At 46.5% G+C, this 18,152-nt stretch overlaps 1 long non-coding RNA gene across 5 annotated transcripts; it reads left to right on the top strand.

Moving 5' to 3' along the window:
- Positions 1-1,207: 1,207 nt before the first annotated feature.
- On the top strand, positions 1,208-3,431 carry LOC26514084. 5 transcript variants are annotated; one of them, XR_004310290.2, is made up of 13 exons: positions 1,209-1,369; positions 1,462-1,535; positions 1,598-1,741; positions 1,792-1,964; positions 2,026-2,076; positions 2,135-2,265; positions 2,327-2,401; positions 2,459-2,534; positions 2,600-2,687; positions 2,743-2,857; positions 2,916-2,977; positions 3,016-3,222; positions 3,281-3,431. It is a non-coding gene; the product is annotated as an uncharacterized LOC26514084 (long non-coding RNA). The 5 variants fall into 5 exon arrangements; XR_001408301.3 differs by having other exon boundaries at positions 1,210-1,369; positions 3,026-3,222; XR_001408302.3 differs by having other exon boundaries at positions 1,212-1,369; positions 3,036-3,222.
- Positions 3,432-18,152: the final 14,721 nt, after the last annotated feature.

The raw sequence follows: 18,152 nt of genomic DNA, 5'->3' as shown, positions 1-18,152 counted from the left end.
GCCACTGCGGCAAGCTCCTCGCCGCGTTCCTGAAACCGGCAATCAGCACGCAATTGCGAAATGTTTCTCCTAATAGAATCCCATGTGCGCTTCGGCCCGGCTCGCATGCAAATTGCAACAATTATTTCAGAGCCAGAGCCAGAGCCAGAGCGGAGATCAAATATTTTTATGGAAAACAATTTGAACGCTTTTTTAATAGAAATAATTGCAGGTGAGTGCACTCGAAGCACACACTTGGCTGGCCAAGATTCGCACCTGGAGAAGAGTAGTCCAGAATCTCTTGACCAGAATCAGAAGAAGAGCCACCAAGATGTTCGCACTTCGTAATTTGTGGCAACACCGCCGCTTGTTGCTCCATAAATTTGATGCCCAATTATTGAAATTGCATTAGATGTGCGTAATTGCCACATGCAACAACATGTTGCAAGAATAGAAAACGGCGAGAAGGAGACTTGTTCAATTAACACTTATGTCATCAGATGCGGGGCCTGCGGAGCCAAATGCCTCGAAAGTGGAGCCTTTCGATTTATTTACTGCCCGCTAATTGCGTATATTTTACGCCTTTGCCACGGGTGGGCGTGGCTCGGCAGCTTTCTGCTCAAGGAATGCGATTCGGCGATTTGGCTGCAATTTTCTGCGCGGAAATTGAATGAGTGTCTTGGGAGTCTCTCCTGGCATTTCAGCTAATAGTCATTGCATTCTCGCCCGTAAAGAGCAAACAGTTGTGAATTTTTAGCCTTTCACAGCACTGGTTGTAGAAAGTGCTTGTCATTCGAGTTTCTGTGTTGGTAAGCGGCCTAAAATCCTAGAAATTAGATGACGATTTTATGTAGAATGTGTATCTAGTGACTGTTGGTGCGATTTCTAGGAAGATTCATTGCATTTGTGGCTGTCAAGTTCAAAAAGCTATTAACTTTAAGTCCTACCCAGCACTAAATGAAGTTTCAGTGTTGAAAATGTCCAAAAATCCAAAAGACTTACTCAATAAGTGTCTGGAGTCTTAATATCTCTCTATTTGGGACTTCTTTCTACTACCATTAGTACTTTGTAACTTTTAAACTTAAACAACACTTGAAACAGTGTTGCAAGTCGCTCAATCACCATTTGGCGTTATCGTTTATCGAAAAGTCTTCCATCAAGTGGCCTTCGGAGCTCAACTCATCAGTTTTCGTTGGAAGGAAAATGTGACAAGACCCAGTAGGCTTTGGAGGCCCAAAAACTGTATAAAAAGGGAGCTCCGAGCCCACAAAAATCAGTTACGCACTTGCCTCGGTTGTGAACAGTTAGTCTTCCCAAAAAAAAACCAAAATGTAAAAAAATTGTGAAAAAAAGTGAAAAAAATAATAAAAATTGGTTCCTGATATTCTGAGTAAGTACTAGAGACCTATTTCCCTGAATATTTTTCACTTTCTTTTGTAAAAAATCCCCAAAGCTAGTTACTAACTTATATTTTCTGCCCAGTTTTCTTTTCTTTTGCTTTCTTCTGAGAACTTTTAAGTTGCCTTCCCGTTGGAGAGGCCCTATTTGGCGATGAGGTTCGTAGAAGAAATAATAGTAGTATTATTTAGTTCTTTTGTGAAATATTTCCCCCTTCCAGTCTAATCGGAGGTGAAATCACTGAGGCTTCCTGTTTTTCTGACATTCTTGCATGGAATCTAAGCCAGCGTCACTTGTGGAAGCTTTCCATACCCGGTACTTCTTCGTTTCTTCCTGATTTCCTGATTTCCTTCCTGGTTTCTTGGTAAGTAAGGACTTGACACCAAGGGACTCTTCTAATGTCTAAACTATTAGGTTCTCGGTCCAATACTCTTTATTTTATGGAGAACACTCTGCTCCTCGCTCTTCAGCAATTACTTCCAGTCCTCCAACTCGCATCTATTTTCCACCTGGCTCTGCAACTACTTGGCCGATTGCTCCTTCCCTGTTCACTGCTGACATATCTATTATTATAATTTTTATTATTTGTAAGTCCTTAAGACCAAGGTTGAAGGATTAATAATTTCATTCCAAACACATTACTTTCAGTAGCTCTGGCCTCTTAAGCTCCCGCTCCATTTCTTCCTTATCTTGCAGAACGTAAGTGCTGGACATCCTTCTTGAAATATAAATATCATAATTCCAGTTTCTTCTCCAGGTTCTCCTGATTTCCTCCTATTTATTTTCCTTCTAATCCTTACATTCCTTGGCCCAATCTGAGCCAGCGTCACCTGTGGACACCTTTCTTCTGGTTATCTCCTTAGTTCTGATTCCTTTTCTGATTCTCGTGTAAGTAGACACTTGACCCCTTAACCCTTTCTCCTTTAAACTCAAATGTTACGACTTTCAGGTGTATCCTCCTTTCTTAATTATTATTTTGATTTCAAAGTGCAGTTCTTACCTTCTTCAATGCATTCAGTGTTTGGTAAGTAGTTAATAATATTATATATTATAATAATAATATCTTCCCTCTATTCCATAGGTCCTTCTCTCCAAATCCTTCCAAAAACGGATTATTCTACTTCTGCTCTCCTGGGTTTTTAATGGGCTTGTTGCCCGTAAGTACCACTATAGTCTACAGATTCACTTTCTTCGGACCTAATCTACTATTGCTACTCTACAGATTTTTTTTTTTGTGATCTGGATGCCGATCTCCTTTGCTTCTATAACTATTACTACTATTCCTATTACTACTACTCTATTACTGGCCTGTAAGTATAAACTTTAAACATTAAACTTTTGATGGAATTACAATCTTTCCAAAAGATTTTTCCATATTTTCCAGAGCAGATAATTCTTCTTTCCTCCTTTGGTTCCTATAACCCTTCCATCAGTGGACTCTACCCTAGGAGTTTTCAATAGCTCCCTTGATTTCTCATTAGTGAGTATTTTTTAACTTTAATATTTAATGGTTTTAACTCGACTCCCTTATATTTCAGTCCTTTGTTCCTGTCTCTCCTGCATCTACTGATGGTGTTCTCCTCCTCCTTTCATTTCTTCCGTAATTATGAACTCTGTACCAGTTTTTAAATTCTACAGATCTCCGAAGTACTCCACAGTTCCAAAAATCAAGTCTTGGATCCTCTGGAACTTTGGTTCTTCTTTCCATCATGGGTTCTCTTATCTTTTTATTATTTCAAAATTGAACAGAACAGCCCTGGTTCTCGACTTCATTAGTGTTGGCCTCCGTTTTCCTTCTTTGGTTCCTGTTTCTGGCCTTATTCCATTCAAGAGCTCTAGTCGATGGTGAGTAGTATTATTATAGTATTAAATTAATAACTAATATTAATATATATTCTCTTAGATTCTGATTTCTTCTGATTTATTTTATTATCCCGCCCTGGGTTCTGCTACTTTCTGCTTTGGTTCCTCTCCCTCTGGTCCTGGTCTTTAAATTAAAAATTCTTAAATTGTTCAACTTCTTATTTCTTTTCCATTAAAAAAAAACATTTAAACGAAACTTAAACTCAATTTTTATTGGCCGGACACTTTCTCATTTCAGCTAGCACATCTTGCAAGTTGCAACCTCCAGTGGCATGCCCCAATAAAAATTTATGAAGCCGAGAAGTGAGGACAGCAGCTCCTGCCTCTTCTTCATATATGTATATATATTTTTTTTTAAATTAATAAGAGAAGGCTCTGGTATTGGGAACTCGTTCCTCAAAAGGGGGGGCTCTCAGTCGCTCTCTGGCGTTTATCCAAAAAAGAGGCCCCCCCCCACGACCAGTTTGAGGCGATTCGAGTGAGCCGTGGCAGATGTCACGACGCGCATTGTCAAACAAGAGCTTGCCCCAAAAAAAAAAAAAAGAGCAGCCAGCCTTGCAACAAAAGCGCCAAAAAGCGACTGAAAAAAAATAAAGAACGCAGAGCCCAAAGCTTCGCACAAAAAACAAAATCAAAAAACACAAAAACAAACGCAAAGTTGGCAACATTTTTTCGCTTGGCAGCCACCAAATTGTAACATAAATAGACCGACTAAAGTTAGTTAGAGGCAAGTTGGGGGGCACTGCGAGAAAACGGTGGGAGTGTTAGTTTAGAGGTTAAAAATAGTGCGATTTTTTAACGAATTCTGGCTTAAAAAATATTCAAAAAAGTGTTTAGTTCTCAATCTGGTCTCTTCCATCTGAAAAATATTTAAATAGTAGGATAAGGGGATAGATTGGGATAGATTATTTAAAGTAAAATTGCAAGTAGTTAGTTTTAAAAATAATATTATTAAATAAGTTGATGGGCAAAATAAAGTTAATAGAATTAATTAATTTATACTTGCATAGAAGATATTAAACAAAAAATAATAATAGTTTTAGGTTTATTGGCTAGTTTTATAATTAATATTTAATGTAATATTTGGGAATTAGATAACTTACTTGTTCATTATTTTCTGTTATTTCTTTATATATTTCCTATGTTTAAATACTAAAATACTAAACTACTACTAAATTTTTGAAACTAAACAATGTATGTATATATATTTTTTAAATTAGTAATAACAAGATATATTTATATATTCCTATTCCTTTCTGTGCCAAAAGTCTCAAAAAAGAAGACAGAGACCTTAGTTCTAGGCCTAAAATAAAGTTCCAAGAGACAATTATATAGTATTAAATACTAATACTTAATTACTCATACCTAATTATTAAATATTAACTATAAAAAATGGAAAAATAGTTCGTCTAGTCTGTCAGTGTCTGGTGGGAAGGAGTTCCCGGGGCAGGCTGCTCTTTGGCGGGGGAGTGCAACAGTTGCGCATGTGCAGCAGCAGCAGCAGCAGAAGCAGCACTAGCACTAGCTGCTTGCAACTGCAACATCAGCCAGAAAAGTTCAACATGGCTTGTCGGGCTCTGTGGCGACCATGAAAAACGTGACATTTTTATGTTGCAAACTTGAAATCTTTCATATACTCGTACCACAATATGTATGCTGACTGCCCCAGGGGCGACTGAAGGGTGGCAGGGAGCGTGCGGCAGGGCCTGTTGCACATGCGCAACTGTTGCAACAGCAATATCACAGAAAGCCACAAAAGTTCAACATGTCCCCCTCCGTCGCGCGACCATGAAAAACGTGACACTTTAATGTCGCAAACTGTAAATCTCCCAAATCACAGGCCGAAGTGAATCAGAGCGGCCGAGAGCCTCTTTCAACAAACAGACTGTAGCCTTAATGCCAATATTCCCAGAAGAAAGCGAAAAGGCTCCAAGAAGTGACTGATTACAGGAGGAACTTACTTGGAGCTCTAACTGAAAATGTTATTAGAGAGTGAGGGGGAATCGATCTGCAAATGTTTTCGGACCTCGCCCCCAAGAATCGGAGGAGATACAATCATCTCTGGGGGACGTAATGGGCTGCCATGTACTTTTGAATCTGATTTTGGAAGATTTTAAGAGAAATCGATAGAGAATCGACTTCAATTCCTCTTCAAAATCGTATAATAATTGGCAGAGATATAGACATCTCTCGGGGCTATATTGCCTAGAAAGGTGGTATTATTTCCGATCTGTTATATGGCAGCTACAGGATATATTTGGAAGATTTAGTTGGCCAAGATTGGCAGGGATATAAATCCTTAACTATAAATAGCACTATATACTATACAATACTATATAATATATTATATTTATTTTTTTATTAAATTTAAATCTAAAATCTAAAATATCATATAATTAATATATATTCCACTTTATTTCAGCTTTCATAAAAGTGCTTCAATTAAAACAAGAAAGGAAAGCTAACTTCGGGCGGAGCCGAAGTTTATATACCCTTGCAGTTGAGTTGCAGTCCGCTAGGTGGCGCCACGCATCTTATATTATTAGATATATAGCGGATCGTATATAGTCGGCCGATCCTTATGAAATTTGGCATATCGAATTATTTTGCCAAAAGAGGAATCCATTGAATCTCCCATCCTTCTAACTTGAAAAACAACGAAGTTATAGCATTTCCGATCAATCAGTTATATGACAGCTATAGGATATAGTTGGCCGATCCTTATGAAATTCGACAAATCAGATTGTTTTTCCCAAAATAGAATCTGTACCAAATCCCATCTTTCTAACTTAAAAAACAACAAAGTTATGCCAATTTCGATCGTTCTATGACAGCTATAGGATATAGTCGGCCGATCCTTATGAAATTTTGTACACAAGATATTTTGGTCAAATATAACATGTGTGGAAAGTCTCAACCCTCCAACTTAAAAAACACCAAAGTTATGGCATTTCCGATCAATCAGTTATATGGCAGCTATAGGATATAGTCGACCGATCCCGGCCGTTTCGACTTATATACTGCCTGCAAAGGAAAGAAGGGTGTGTGCAAAGTTTCAACTCGATAGCTTTAAAACTGAGAGACTAGTTTGCGTAGAAACAGACAGACGGACAGACGGACCGACGGACAGACGGACAGACGGACAGACGGACATGCTTATATCGACTCAGGAGGTGATCCTGATCAAGAATATATATACTTTATAGGGTCGGAGATGTCTCCTTCACTGCGTTGCACACTTTTGACCAAAATTATAATACCCTCTGCAAGGGTATAAAAATTGGTAAGTGTTTTAACTATTTTTTTTAGTTACTAAAATATTATACACAAAGTAGGCATTCTTTTTAAGAAAACTAATGAAAGTTTTTAAAGTTTATTTTATGTTTATTAAATAAAAGAAATACAAGTATGATTTAAAATCTAAATTAATATTTAAAAGCTGAAAACCTCTTTAAAGAAAAGCAAGAAAAAACCCAGAAACTACAGTGGAATGTAAGATACCCGATACTCTTGTCCCAAATCCAGCAGCTCCTTCTCTTACACTTGAAATACTAGACTTGGAATACTGGAATCAGAAGCTTTTAATCTTAAAGTTACTTGCTAAATACTAGACTTGAAAAATGTGGAAAAAGATACACGTTTTATCTACTATTATTATTATATTATATTAGATTCTTTTATTCTTCTATAAATTCTATCTCTATATGGCTTCTATTGATTCTTGATTCTTAGAACCTCTTCCGAGAAGGACACATAAGCTCCTTGGAGAGCCCAAGTGGCTCGGAGTCCATTCCACCACCTTGCCACCCCGACTCGCCACCTTGCCACTTACCTTCTGCAATCTGGAATCTGCGGCATTGATTAGCAATTCCATGTAGCAAGTTGTCCTCTCCATTTTTTCTATTTTCTTACTTTAGTTCCGGTTTCTGTTGGGGACATTTAATTAATGCTTGCATGCATTTTTTTTTTTTCTATTTTTTATTGTGGATTTTTTGCTGTTTTTTATGTTTTTTATGTTTTTTGTTTATTGCGGTACATAGGGAGGAAATAAAAAATAAAAATTAAAGAGAGCGCCTGGCAACTACTGGCAACTGGAAAACTGGGCGAGTCCTGGCCAGATCCTTGTGCATTTTTTCGGTTAGTCCTGTTCGATTTTGGTTGGTCAGGACCATCGATGGCATATCCTTCTCCCCCTCCCACCAGAAACGCATCTATAACCATATATCCCACATATCCGAATATCCATATGCATATGGACTGAACTGGACTGGACTGGACTGGATGCCCGTACATATGTAAGTTTCGTTTCTTTTGGCGCGTTTTTTGTGTCCTGGCAATATTTTTCCTTTTTAATTACAAAAGGCAGAAGGAGCAAGAAGGATGAGGAGCGGCAGGAGGAGGTCCTTTCGGGCTGTGCTCCTCTGCAGTGGCAATAATTCGATTAGTGTTTGTGTCTATTTTCAGCCTCCTCTCTAGCCTCTAGCCGGCTATTGCTGTTGCTGTTGGTGTCCTGCCATTATCCTTATTCCTTCTGTTTCTCCTTCTCCTGTTTTTTTTTTTTGCTGCCACTGCAGGCTGCGCTGCAGGACACCCGCGCCTGGACATTGGTCATCATTCATCAAAGTGAAATGTTGATTTAGTGCCCCGAGTTGATGCCACCGAAAAACGGAGGCACGAGGCAGGAGGCAGGAGGCAGGACAAAGAGGAAGAATGGAAAAAAATGGCCACCAATAGAGGTTGCACTTTTTCTTAATATTTTTTTTTTCTTTTTTTTCGTCCTTCTTCCTCTGTGGGCTGTGGGTGGGTGGGCATATCCCGCATATCCTGAGCCTGGTGGCGCCATTTTGTGTTGCCTCTACACTTATTTTATTTTTTTTTTTTTCTGTCGTCGTGGCAGTGGCAGTGGCAGCATCAGAGGCAGCAGCATGTGATGAATTGATGCTGTTTATTCGACTGCAAACATAACCACGGCATGTGCAGTGGGTGGCAGAGTGGCAGGGTGGCAGGGTGGGTGGCAGGAGCAGGAGCAGGAACCCTGCTTCTTGTTATGCTTTTTGATTAGCGGCAGGAGCAGGACGAGAGCAGGACGAAAATAAAAATAAAGAGTCCTGAATGGGGGAAGAAAAGCTCGGACAAGGAAAACATGCAAGCAGGAGGTGGAAAATATTTAAAAAGAATATCACAAAAAAAACACTCTCAAGTGAGAAAAATATTCAAAAATCATAGATCTCTCAGATGGATCTTGTAGATAGAAGTAGTTATGAAGGAAGGATAATGTTATTTTTTAAGAGAAACTAACTATAAAATTCGCAGAAGATTAATGAAATACAGAAGACCACAAAGTTTCAACATACTTGAGATTAAAATGAAAAAGATTTAAGGTCCAAGTCTGCTAATTAATCAATTAATTAAGCCATTAATTAACCAATAATTAATACAAATTTCTTGCCATGCAAATCTCTCTCTCCTTTCTCCCACTCTTTGTGCTTTCATTCTCTGCGTTGTCCTTTTTCGGTGTTTCCATCTTTATGTTTTGTTGCCTTGGTGGCCCATGTCCTTTTTTATTTTTTTTATTTTTTTTTTCACCGTTCCGCTGGCCAATCAAATCGGCGGAGGCGGCGGATGCAGAGGGCGTGGCATGTCGGGCCGATATCGAGGAGCCAGCCACCATATATGTAGGTGCCGCAGATATAGGGGAGTCTAGGGGGTCCTGGTATGAGGGATGTCCTTCACCATATACGAAAATAATGGAAAAAAGGGGCGAAGCTGCTGGTCACATTTACATAGAGGGGCGTGTTGCGAGGTGGGTTATTGGGGGGTGGTGCGAAGGGGACTTTGACAGGCTCTTTGGCATATTGATTGAACGGACCACCCGCATCCAGGTAGAGTCCCCACCTGTCCCCCATTTTTCCACGTAACTGATTCAGGGTTTCCTCTATTTTTTAATTAACACTAATTCCAATCACATATTTCTCGGTTTTGCTTTTTTAAGGCCACATTTAAAGCTATGTTTGAGACTAATTGCTGTTTTTTTTACAGCAACATTTTTAATGTTTTTATTTTTCAAGATATTTATAAAAAATGTATCTTGTTTTTCGTGAAAAGAGTTCAGAGATTCAGGCTGTTTAGATTAAACTATAAATCTAAACTATTAAAATATAAAAAAAGGAGAGATTTTAAATATTATTTATAGCTATTTTCTTATTTTTTTGTGTTTTAATTATTAAAAAAACTCATATCTTAAAAATAAAACTTATTTCCTTTTCAAAGAGTCTTCTCTTGTGTCTCTTATTCTTATTTCTTAAATCTTATTTCTTCTTCTATTTAAATAATAAATTTGTATAGAATATTTATCTATTTTTTAGTGACTTTAAAATAAGTTCTAAAAAGAGAAAAATAAAAAAAGAGGAGATCGGCCAGCAATGCGAATGACATTCGTTGCACTTTTTTCCTTTTTCTTTTTCTAAAAACACTTGCAGAAAAGATTAAAGAGCTCTTAATTTAAATAGGTTAACTTAAAATCTTAAAAGTAAATCTTAATATAAAATATGATATTTAAAACACCCATTTTAGACTCAAAATTCATCTAAAAACTTTACCAAAAAAACCAAAAACCAAGAAACTATAAAATAGGCTGGTTTTTTTGTAAAAACTAGAAAAAAAGATAGAAAGCTAGCTTAATTTAATCATTAATTTAAATTAAAAACAGTGACTAATAGTAAGTGAATTGAAGATTTAAAAACTAAATCAATTTTCGCTGTTGAAAATTGCTCTTCTTTGGGCCTATTTTTATGCATTCCAATGGCACTTGGGGATCGTCGCAAAAAATGCGCAGATTTTTCTTCTTCAGAAGGGGCATTGTGGATCAGGAGGGGGGCAGGGACGGTGGCTGACAGGGGCGAGGGGGTGGCAGTAGGGGAGGGGGGCGGTGGCGGTGGCAAGCAGAAAGCGCAGGCGGGTGGGCGCCGACGGCCCCATCGCGAGAGCCAGGAACGTAAAGAATAATAAAAAGTCGTGCCTTACGTGCAGCAGTTGCAGTCCCCTCCAGCCCCCTGCCCCCTGCCCCCTGCCTCTTGTCCCTCCTCCACCGCCCGCATGGACCACGCCCCCTCCTTCCACCCACAGCGAACTGAAGGCATTTGCCTCTTACAGGGTAGCAGGGGGATTTTGGTCCAACTGGTCTTAGTTTTTGTTAAAAAAAAAGTATTTATTTTTTATTTAGAACGTTTCAGGCTTAGTTTTATAATTAAAAATTATTTTTAAAGATTTATTTTATAATTAAAGTCTAAAAACTCTTTTATTAATAATTTTGTATTTTTTATTTAAATTTTAAACTAAAAACATAATTAAGAATATAAAAAATAAATACATAAAGTATTTATTTAACATAAAATATAATTTATAAATGTTTATTTTTTAATTTTTTAAAGAATAACATTAAGAAGTATAAAAAATCCGCATACCATTCCTTAATTTTTTTTTGGCTGCCTAAGCAAAGCCGTTTTTTAGTGGCTATGGTCACCTGAACACCACCCCCTCCCCCCGCTCTCTGGGCACTCTGGGCCTGACCCTCGCCCCACCCCCCCTCTCGATTTGCTGTTTTTCCGTTTTTTATGAGCGTCTTAAGGGCACGCACGATTTTTGTGATTTTTGCGTGGCGCGTTTCTGGAGTTGGAGTTGGCGCTGGGCCAGGTCTGGAGTCTGGAGATTGGAGACTGGAGACTGGGCTCTGGTGGGTAGAGAGAGTGCGTTATGTGGCACTGATTACCGTTGGCTGTTCCTCCTCCTCCTCTTGCTCCTCCTGGTCCTCCTTCTCCCTGGCGAGCTAAAGGTCAGATCCATGAAAGAAGCTTCCCGGGCATCGCCTTCGAAAATTGAATTTAATTTATTTTTGAAGACGAAGCTGCCAGGTCTCCTCCAGCTCTCCTCCACCTCCCATAGACCTTAATTAACCGAAATGGTTGGGTTCTGGCCTCTTTGCATACGATTTGTGGGCCGGTGGCCCAAGGACTCTGTCTCTAGTCCTCGATCCTTCACTAATTTTAATTTTATTTAAAAAACAAAACACACTTCCTTTAGTTTCAACTCATTTTTGACTTTATTTTCTCATATTATTTCATTTTAGGAACAGCAGGAGCGGCAGGAGTGGAAGTAGAATCCTTGAAAGTCCTCGAATGTCCTGGGGCGTAGAGTGCGGATGGGCCGTTTCAGTATCCTGGGGGCCCTGGCAGGACAGCAAATGTGAATTTAGTTGCCACCAAAACTGCAATAAGCCGGCTGAGAGGACCAGGGAGGGCGGCAGGACCTGCCACAGGACACTGCTATTGCTTCCACTCTTCGGCACTGGAAGAAAGTGCCTGCCACCTGCCTCGTATTTCCGGTGAGTGAGAATCTATTTTATATTTTATTTAATACTTCAGAAAAAGAGTCCTTGAATATCCTTTTTGTAAAGATCCTTGCCCTAAAAAACTCAAACTCCAAAAATTAAAGTCAAGGAAGTCTCAGTTCTCAGTTTCTGTTTAGTGTCCTGCCCAGGCATTGTTGGTCCTTTGAGCATTCTTGTAATCCTGTCAGAGCACGTGTGTGCCTCCTGCCTCTTGCCACTACCCCTTGCCACACTCCCTCTTGCCACTAACTCCCCCCCTTAAAAAAAAAAAAAAACTAAAAAGAGTCCTTGCATTTTATTTTCGTTTATCATTTATTTACTCCTCAATTTTTCTACTACTTTAGTCGCGCAGCTCCTTGGGAGTGGGCGGCCAACCAGGAGGTGGCGCCACACAGTGGGTGGCAAGGGTGGCAGGGTGGCAGGGTGGTGCGGCACAAGTTTATTTCGTATGCCAAGTAACGGCAGCTCAGTGCAGCTGTTGTTGCACGCGACTTTATCCTTCAAATGTCCTTGCGTGCGTTGCAAACGCCGACGACCATTTTACGTGCCACGTCGCTCTTGCTCTTGCTTGCCGCTTGCCACTCCCCCTCTTGCCACACGCCCTCCTCTATTTTTTAGTGCCCTAACCCACCCCCCCTTCTGTTCTACGCCGCTGGCCTGTGGATTTTAATGGCTGCAGCAGCCCTCGGGGAGTCCCCGCAGTGTTGCATCCACATCCACATCCACATCCTTGCATTCGTGATGCGGCCGGCATCGTCCAACTGGGCCTCCCCGCCCCCCTCCCCTCTCCTGGCTTTGCCCTTTGACCCCGCACTGGTGGGAGTCTCTTTTTATTTTTCAATTAATTTTGAAATTAAATAAAGTCACTTTTGAGCTATTTTTTAGTCGGAAATTATATTTAATATAAATAATTAAAATATTAACAATTAAATAATTAAAGTTGGAACTATTTCTCGCCGTGTAGTTGGCTCCTCGTCGCCATTTTAATTTTGCCTGCTGCACAACGTCGAATTTTCTAATCTTGTGCGGACTACGGCTCCCCAGTTGCTGCCTCGTCCTGTTGCAAGGACCCTGCCACATGCCACATGGCCCATGCCCCATGCCCCATGCCCCCCTGTCCCTGCCCCCTTTGGTGCACTCCTGGCTCCTCCTTGTGGCTCCTCTCTTGTTTGTTGCCTTTGGTTCGGGGGTCGCAGCATTTTGGCGCCGGAGGTCGTTTAAAGGACTTTTGCCGCAGGCCTTCTGCTGCCACTACCCCTCCCCCTATGTGTGAGGGAGTGTGCGTGGTTCGTCCTGCATCCTGAATCCATTCTCCTGCACTCCTGCACTCCTGTCCTCCCGTCCTCGCCCAAGATGGATGACGTGTCAGTGGGAATTGATGATGCCGGGGCTGGCCAGAAAACAAAAATGGCGGCTTCCTGCAGGAGCAGGAGCACTCCTCTCCCTTGTCATCCTTGGCCACAGGGCGTATGAGTGATGCAGCCAAAGGATCCAGGATCCACCCTGCAACGAAAATGGCAAACTTTTCAATTATTGGCCAACGAGTTGATGGATTTTATTAAATTAGAATTTAAATAATTAAAATTAAGAGTAAATCAGAACTAAGTTAGTTGAACTTGATCGCCTGGCAGGTGAGGTTCTAGGGACGAGGTGGCCAGGCTCTCCAAGACTCTCTCCCCCTCCTTAGCCACAAAACTTTATGGCCGGAAAAACAATTTGACGATCACTGGTGCCTGGACCTGGACCTGGACTTGGACCTGAACCTGGGCCACAAAATCCAATCACAAATTGCCAGAGTCGTTCAATGTTCAATGTCGTGGTCATGGGCAGGCAGCACAGCGACGACAACATGCCGCAAGAGTGGCAGGAGTGGCAAGAGCGGCAAGAGCGGCAAAATGTGGCAAGCAAGAGCTTTTGGGCATCGAATTGCGAAAATTCGTTGGCCGGTTGGGCCGCCCGTTGTTCGCTGTTTTCGATGTTTGTTGCTGCTCGCCATGGTGCCATGGTGCCATGGTGCCATCGTGTTGCTGTTGCTCCGGGGCACAGAGATGCAACACCAACAACATCCATGCCTCAGATCATGGTGCCTCAGAGTCATGTCGCGAATCGCGCACCTCTCAACTCACCTGGCGAGATTTGTGCCACAAGACAAGTGCGACATGATGTTATGTGTCAACAGCTTAATTCGCAGCGAATCGGGAAACGGGAACAGGGAACAGGGAATCGGGAATCGGGAAAAGTCTGGAGGAGAATCTCCAGCGAAAGAGAACCGCCTGAGATTCGACAGAGAATCTCCACTCTTGACACATCCAGAACGTCGTTGTCCGATTCTAATCTGCCATCAAGCCCAGTCCGAAACGCACACAATTATTTATGGCCCGCTCCTCTCGCCCCCTGAGGCGACATCCCCCCCCCGGAACTCTCACCTCTCCGGAGACAAGGCAGGCCACAAACTCAATTCTCCAACTGCCAATGACCCACATCTTCCGCTACTCCCAAGAAACTGTTCCACCAAAACGCATTTCATTTACTTTTATGAATTATTTATTTTATTTATTATTTATTTACATAATTAATTAACTATTAATTGTATTTATTAATTAATTATTTTATTACAAAAAACATTTAACTCTTCAGTAGCTTGGCTGTCGCTTCCAGCCTGTATCCCGGTTCCAGGAGCCTGTAGCCCGGTTCCAGGAGCCTGTAGCTCGGTTCCAGGGGCCTGCAGCCCGGTTTCAGGGGCCTGTAGCCCGGTTTCAGGGTCCTGTAGGCCGGTTCCAGGAGCCTGTAGCCGGTTCCAGGGGCCTGTAGCCCGGTTCCAGGGGCCTGTAGCCGGTTCCTGCAGCCTGTAGCCCGGTTCCAGGAGCCTGTAGCCGGTTCCTGGAGCCTGTAGCCTGTTCCCGGGCCCTGTAGCCGGTTCCAGGGGCCTGTAGCCCGGTTCCAGGGTCCTGTAGCCGGTTCCTGCAGCCTGTAGCCCGGTTCCAGGAGCCTGTAGCCGGTTCCAGGAGCCTGTAGCCGGTTCCAGGAGCCTGTAGCCCGGTTCCAGGGGCCTGTAGCCGGTTCCAGGAGCCTGTAGCCGGTTGCTGCAGCCTGTAGCCGGTTCCAGGAGCCTGTAGCCCGGTTCCAGGAGCCTGTAGCCCGGCTCCAGGGGCCTGTAGCCTGTTCCCGGGCCCTGTAGCCGGTTCCAGGGGCCTGTAGCCCGGTTCCAGGGTCCTGTAGCCGGTTCCAGGGGCCTGTAGCCCGGTTCCAGGGCTCTGTAGCCGGTTCCAGCAGCCTGTAGCCCGATTCCAGGGCCCTGTAGCCGGTTGCTGCAGCCTGTAGCCGGTTCCAGGAGCCTGTAGCCGGTTCCAGGGGCCTGTAGCCGGTACCAGGGCCCTGTAGCCGGTACCAGGAGCCTGTAGCCCGGTTCCAGGAGCCTGTAGCCGGTTCCAGGGGCCTGTAGCCCGGTTCCAGGGGCCTGTAGCCGGTTCCAGGAGCCTGTAGCCCGGTTCCAGGGCCCTGTACCCCGGTTCCAGGGGCCTGTAGCCGGTTCCAGGGCCCTGTACCCCGGTTCCAGGGGCCTGTAGCCGGTTCCAGGGGCCTATAGCCCGGTTCCAGGAGCCTGTAGCCCGGTTCCAGGGGCCTGTAGCCCGGTTCCAGGAGCCTGTAGCCCGGCTCCAGGGGCCTGTAGCCGGTTCCAGGAGCCTGTAGCCCGGTTCCAGGGCCCTGTAGCCGGTTCCAGGAGCCTGTAGCCCGGTTCCAGGAGCCTGTAGCCGGTTCCAGGGGCCTGTAGCCCGGTTCCAGGGCTCTGTAGCCGGTTCCAGCAGCCTGTAGCCCGATTCCAGGGCCCTGTAGCCGGTTGCTGCAGCCTGTAGCCGGTTCCAGGAGCCTGTAGCCGGTTCCAGGGGCCTGTAGCCGGTACCAGGGCCCTGTAGCCGGTACCAGGAGCCTGTAGCCCGGTTCCAGGAGCCTGTAGCCGGTTCCAGGGGCCTGTAGCCCGGTTCCAGGGGCCTGTAGCCGGTTCCAGGAGCCTGTAGCCCGGTTCCAGGGCCCTGTAGCCGGTTCCAGGAGCCTGTAGCCCGGTTCCAGGAGCCTGTAGCCCGGTTCCAGGAGCCTGTAGCCCGGTTCCAGGGGCCTGTAGCCGGTTCCAGGAGCCTGTAGCCCGGTTCCAGGAGCCTGTAGCCGGTTGCTGCAGCCTGTAGCCGGTTCCAGGAGCCTGTAGCCCGGTTCCAGGGGCCTGTAGCCGGTTCCAGGAGCCTGTAGCCCGGTTCCAGGAGCCTGTAGCCGGTTGCTGCAGCCTGTAGCCCGGTTCCAGGGCTCTGTAGCCGGTTCCAGCAGCCTGTAGCCCGATTCCAGGGCCCTGTAGCCGGTTGCTGCAGCCTGTAGCCGGTTCCAGGAGCCTGTAGCCGGTTCCAGGGGCCTGTAGCCGGTACCAGGGCCCTGTAGCCGGTACCAGGAGCCTGTAGCCCGGTTCCAGGAGCCTGTAGCCGGTTCCAGGGGCCTGTAGCCCGGTTCCAGGGGCCTGTAGCCGGTTCCAGGAGCCTGTAGCCCGGTTCCAGGGCCCTGTAGCCGGTTCCAGGAGCCTGTAGCCCGGTTCCAGGAGCCTGTAGCCCGGTTCCAGGAGCCTGTAGCCCGGTTCCAGGGGCCTGTAGCCGGTTCCAGGGGCCTGTAGCCCGGTTCCAGGGGCCTGTAGCCGGTTCCAGGAGCCTGTAGCCGGTTCCAGGGCCCTGTAGCCGGTTCCAGGAGCCTGTAGCCGGTTCCAGGAGCCTGTAGCCCGGTTCCAGGAGCCTGTAGCCCGGTTCCAGGGCCCTGTAGCCGGTTGCTGCAGCCTGTAGCCGGTTCCAGGAGCCTGTAGCCCGGTTCCAGGAGCCTGTAGCCGGTTGCTGCAGCCTGTAGCCGGTTCCAGGAGCCTGTAGCCCGGTTCCAGGAGCCTGTAGCCGGTTCCAGGAGCCTGTAGCCGGTTCCAGGCGCCTGTAGCCCGGTTCCAGGAGCCTGTAGCCGGTTCCAGGAGCCTGTAGCCGGTTCCAGGCGCCTGTAGCCCGGTTCCAGGAGCCTGTAGCCGGTTCCAGGCGCCTGTAGCCCGGTTCCAGGGGCCTGTAGCCGGTTCCAGGCGCCTGTAGCCCGGTTCCAGGGGCCTGTAGCCGGTTCCAGGGGCCTGTAGCCCGGTTCCAGGAGCCTGTAGCCGGTTCCAGGGGCCTGTAGCCGGTTGCTGCAGCCTGTAGCCGGTTCCAGGGGCCTGTAGCCCGGTTCCAGGGCTCTGTAGCCGATTGCTGCAGCCTGTAGCCGGTTCCAGGCGCCTGTAGCCCGGTTCCAGGAGCCTGTAGCCGGTTCCAGGAGCCTGTAGCCCGGTTCCAGGGGCCTGTAGCCGGTTCCAGGAGCCTGTAGCCCGGTTCCAGGAGCCTGTAGCCCGGTTCCAGGAGCCTGTAGCCCGGTTCCAGGAGCCTGTAGCCCGGTTCCAGGAGCCTGTAGCCGGTTCCAGGGGCCTGTAGCCCGGTTCCAGGGCTCTGTAGCCGATTGCTGCAGCCTGTAGCCGGTTCCAGGAGCCTGTAGCCCGGTTCCAGGCACCTGTAGCCCGGTTCCAGGGGCCTGTAGCCGGTTCCAGGGGCCTGTAGCCCGGTTCCAGGGGCCTGTAGCCGGTTCCAGGAGCCTGTAGCCCGGTTCCAGGAGCCTGTAGCCGGTTCCAGGAGCCTGTAGCCCGGTTCCAGGAGCCTGTAGCCCGGTTCCAGGAGCCTGTAGCCGGTTCCAGGAGCCTGTAGCCCGGTTCCAGGGCCCTGTAGCCGGTTCCAGGAGCCTGTAGCCCGGTTCCAGGAGCCTGTAGCCGGTTCCAGGGCCCTGTAGCCGGTTCCAGGAGCCTGTAGCCCGGTTCCAGGGGCCTGTAGCCGGTTCCAGGGGCCTGTAGCCCGGTTCCAGGGCTCTGTAGCCGATTGCTGCAGCCTGTAGCCGGTTCCAGGAGCCTGTAGCCCGGTTCCAGGCACCTGTAGCCCGGTTCCAGGGGCCTGTAGCCGGTTCCAGGGGCCTGTAGCCCGGTTCCAGGGGCCTGTAGCCGGTTCCAGGAGCCTGTAGCCCGGTTCCAGGAGCCTGTAGCCGGTTCCAGGAGCCTGTAGCCCGGTTCCAGGAGCCTGTAGCCCGGTTCCAGGAGCCTGTAGCCGGTTCCAGGAGCCTGTAGCCCGGTTCCAGGGCCCTGTAGCCGGTTCCAGGAGCCTGTAGCCCGGTTCCAGGAGCCTGTAGCCGGTTCCAGGGCCCTGTAGCCGGTTCCAGGAGCCTGTAGCCCGGTTCCAGGGGCCTGTAGCCGGTTCCAGGGGCCTGTAGCACGGTTCCAGGGCCCTGTAGCCCGGTTCCAGGGGCCTGTAGCCGGTTCCAGGGGCCTGTAGCACGGTTCCAGGGCCCTGTAGCCCGGTTCCAGGGGCCTGTAGCCCGGTTCCAGGGGCCTGCAGCCGGTTCCAGGGGCCTGTAGCCGGTTCCAGGAGCCTGTAGCCCGGTTCCAGGAGCCTGTAGCCGGTTCCAGGAGCCTGTAGCCCGGTTCCAGGAGCCTGTAGCCGGTTCCAGG

This window comes from Drosophila ananassae, chromosome XR, assembly GCF_017639315.1.
Source record: "Drosophila ananassae strain 14024-0371.13 chromosome XR, ASM1763931v2, whole genome shotgun sequence".
Lineage (NCBI taxonomy): Eukaryota > Metazoa > Arthropoda > Insecta > Diptera > Drosophilidae > Drosophila > Drosophila ananassae.
Note: the sequence above shows the minus strand (reverse complement) of the source record. Positions and strands in the feature narration are given on the sequence as shown.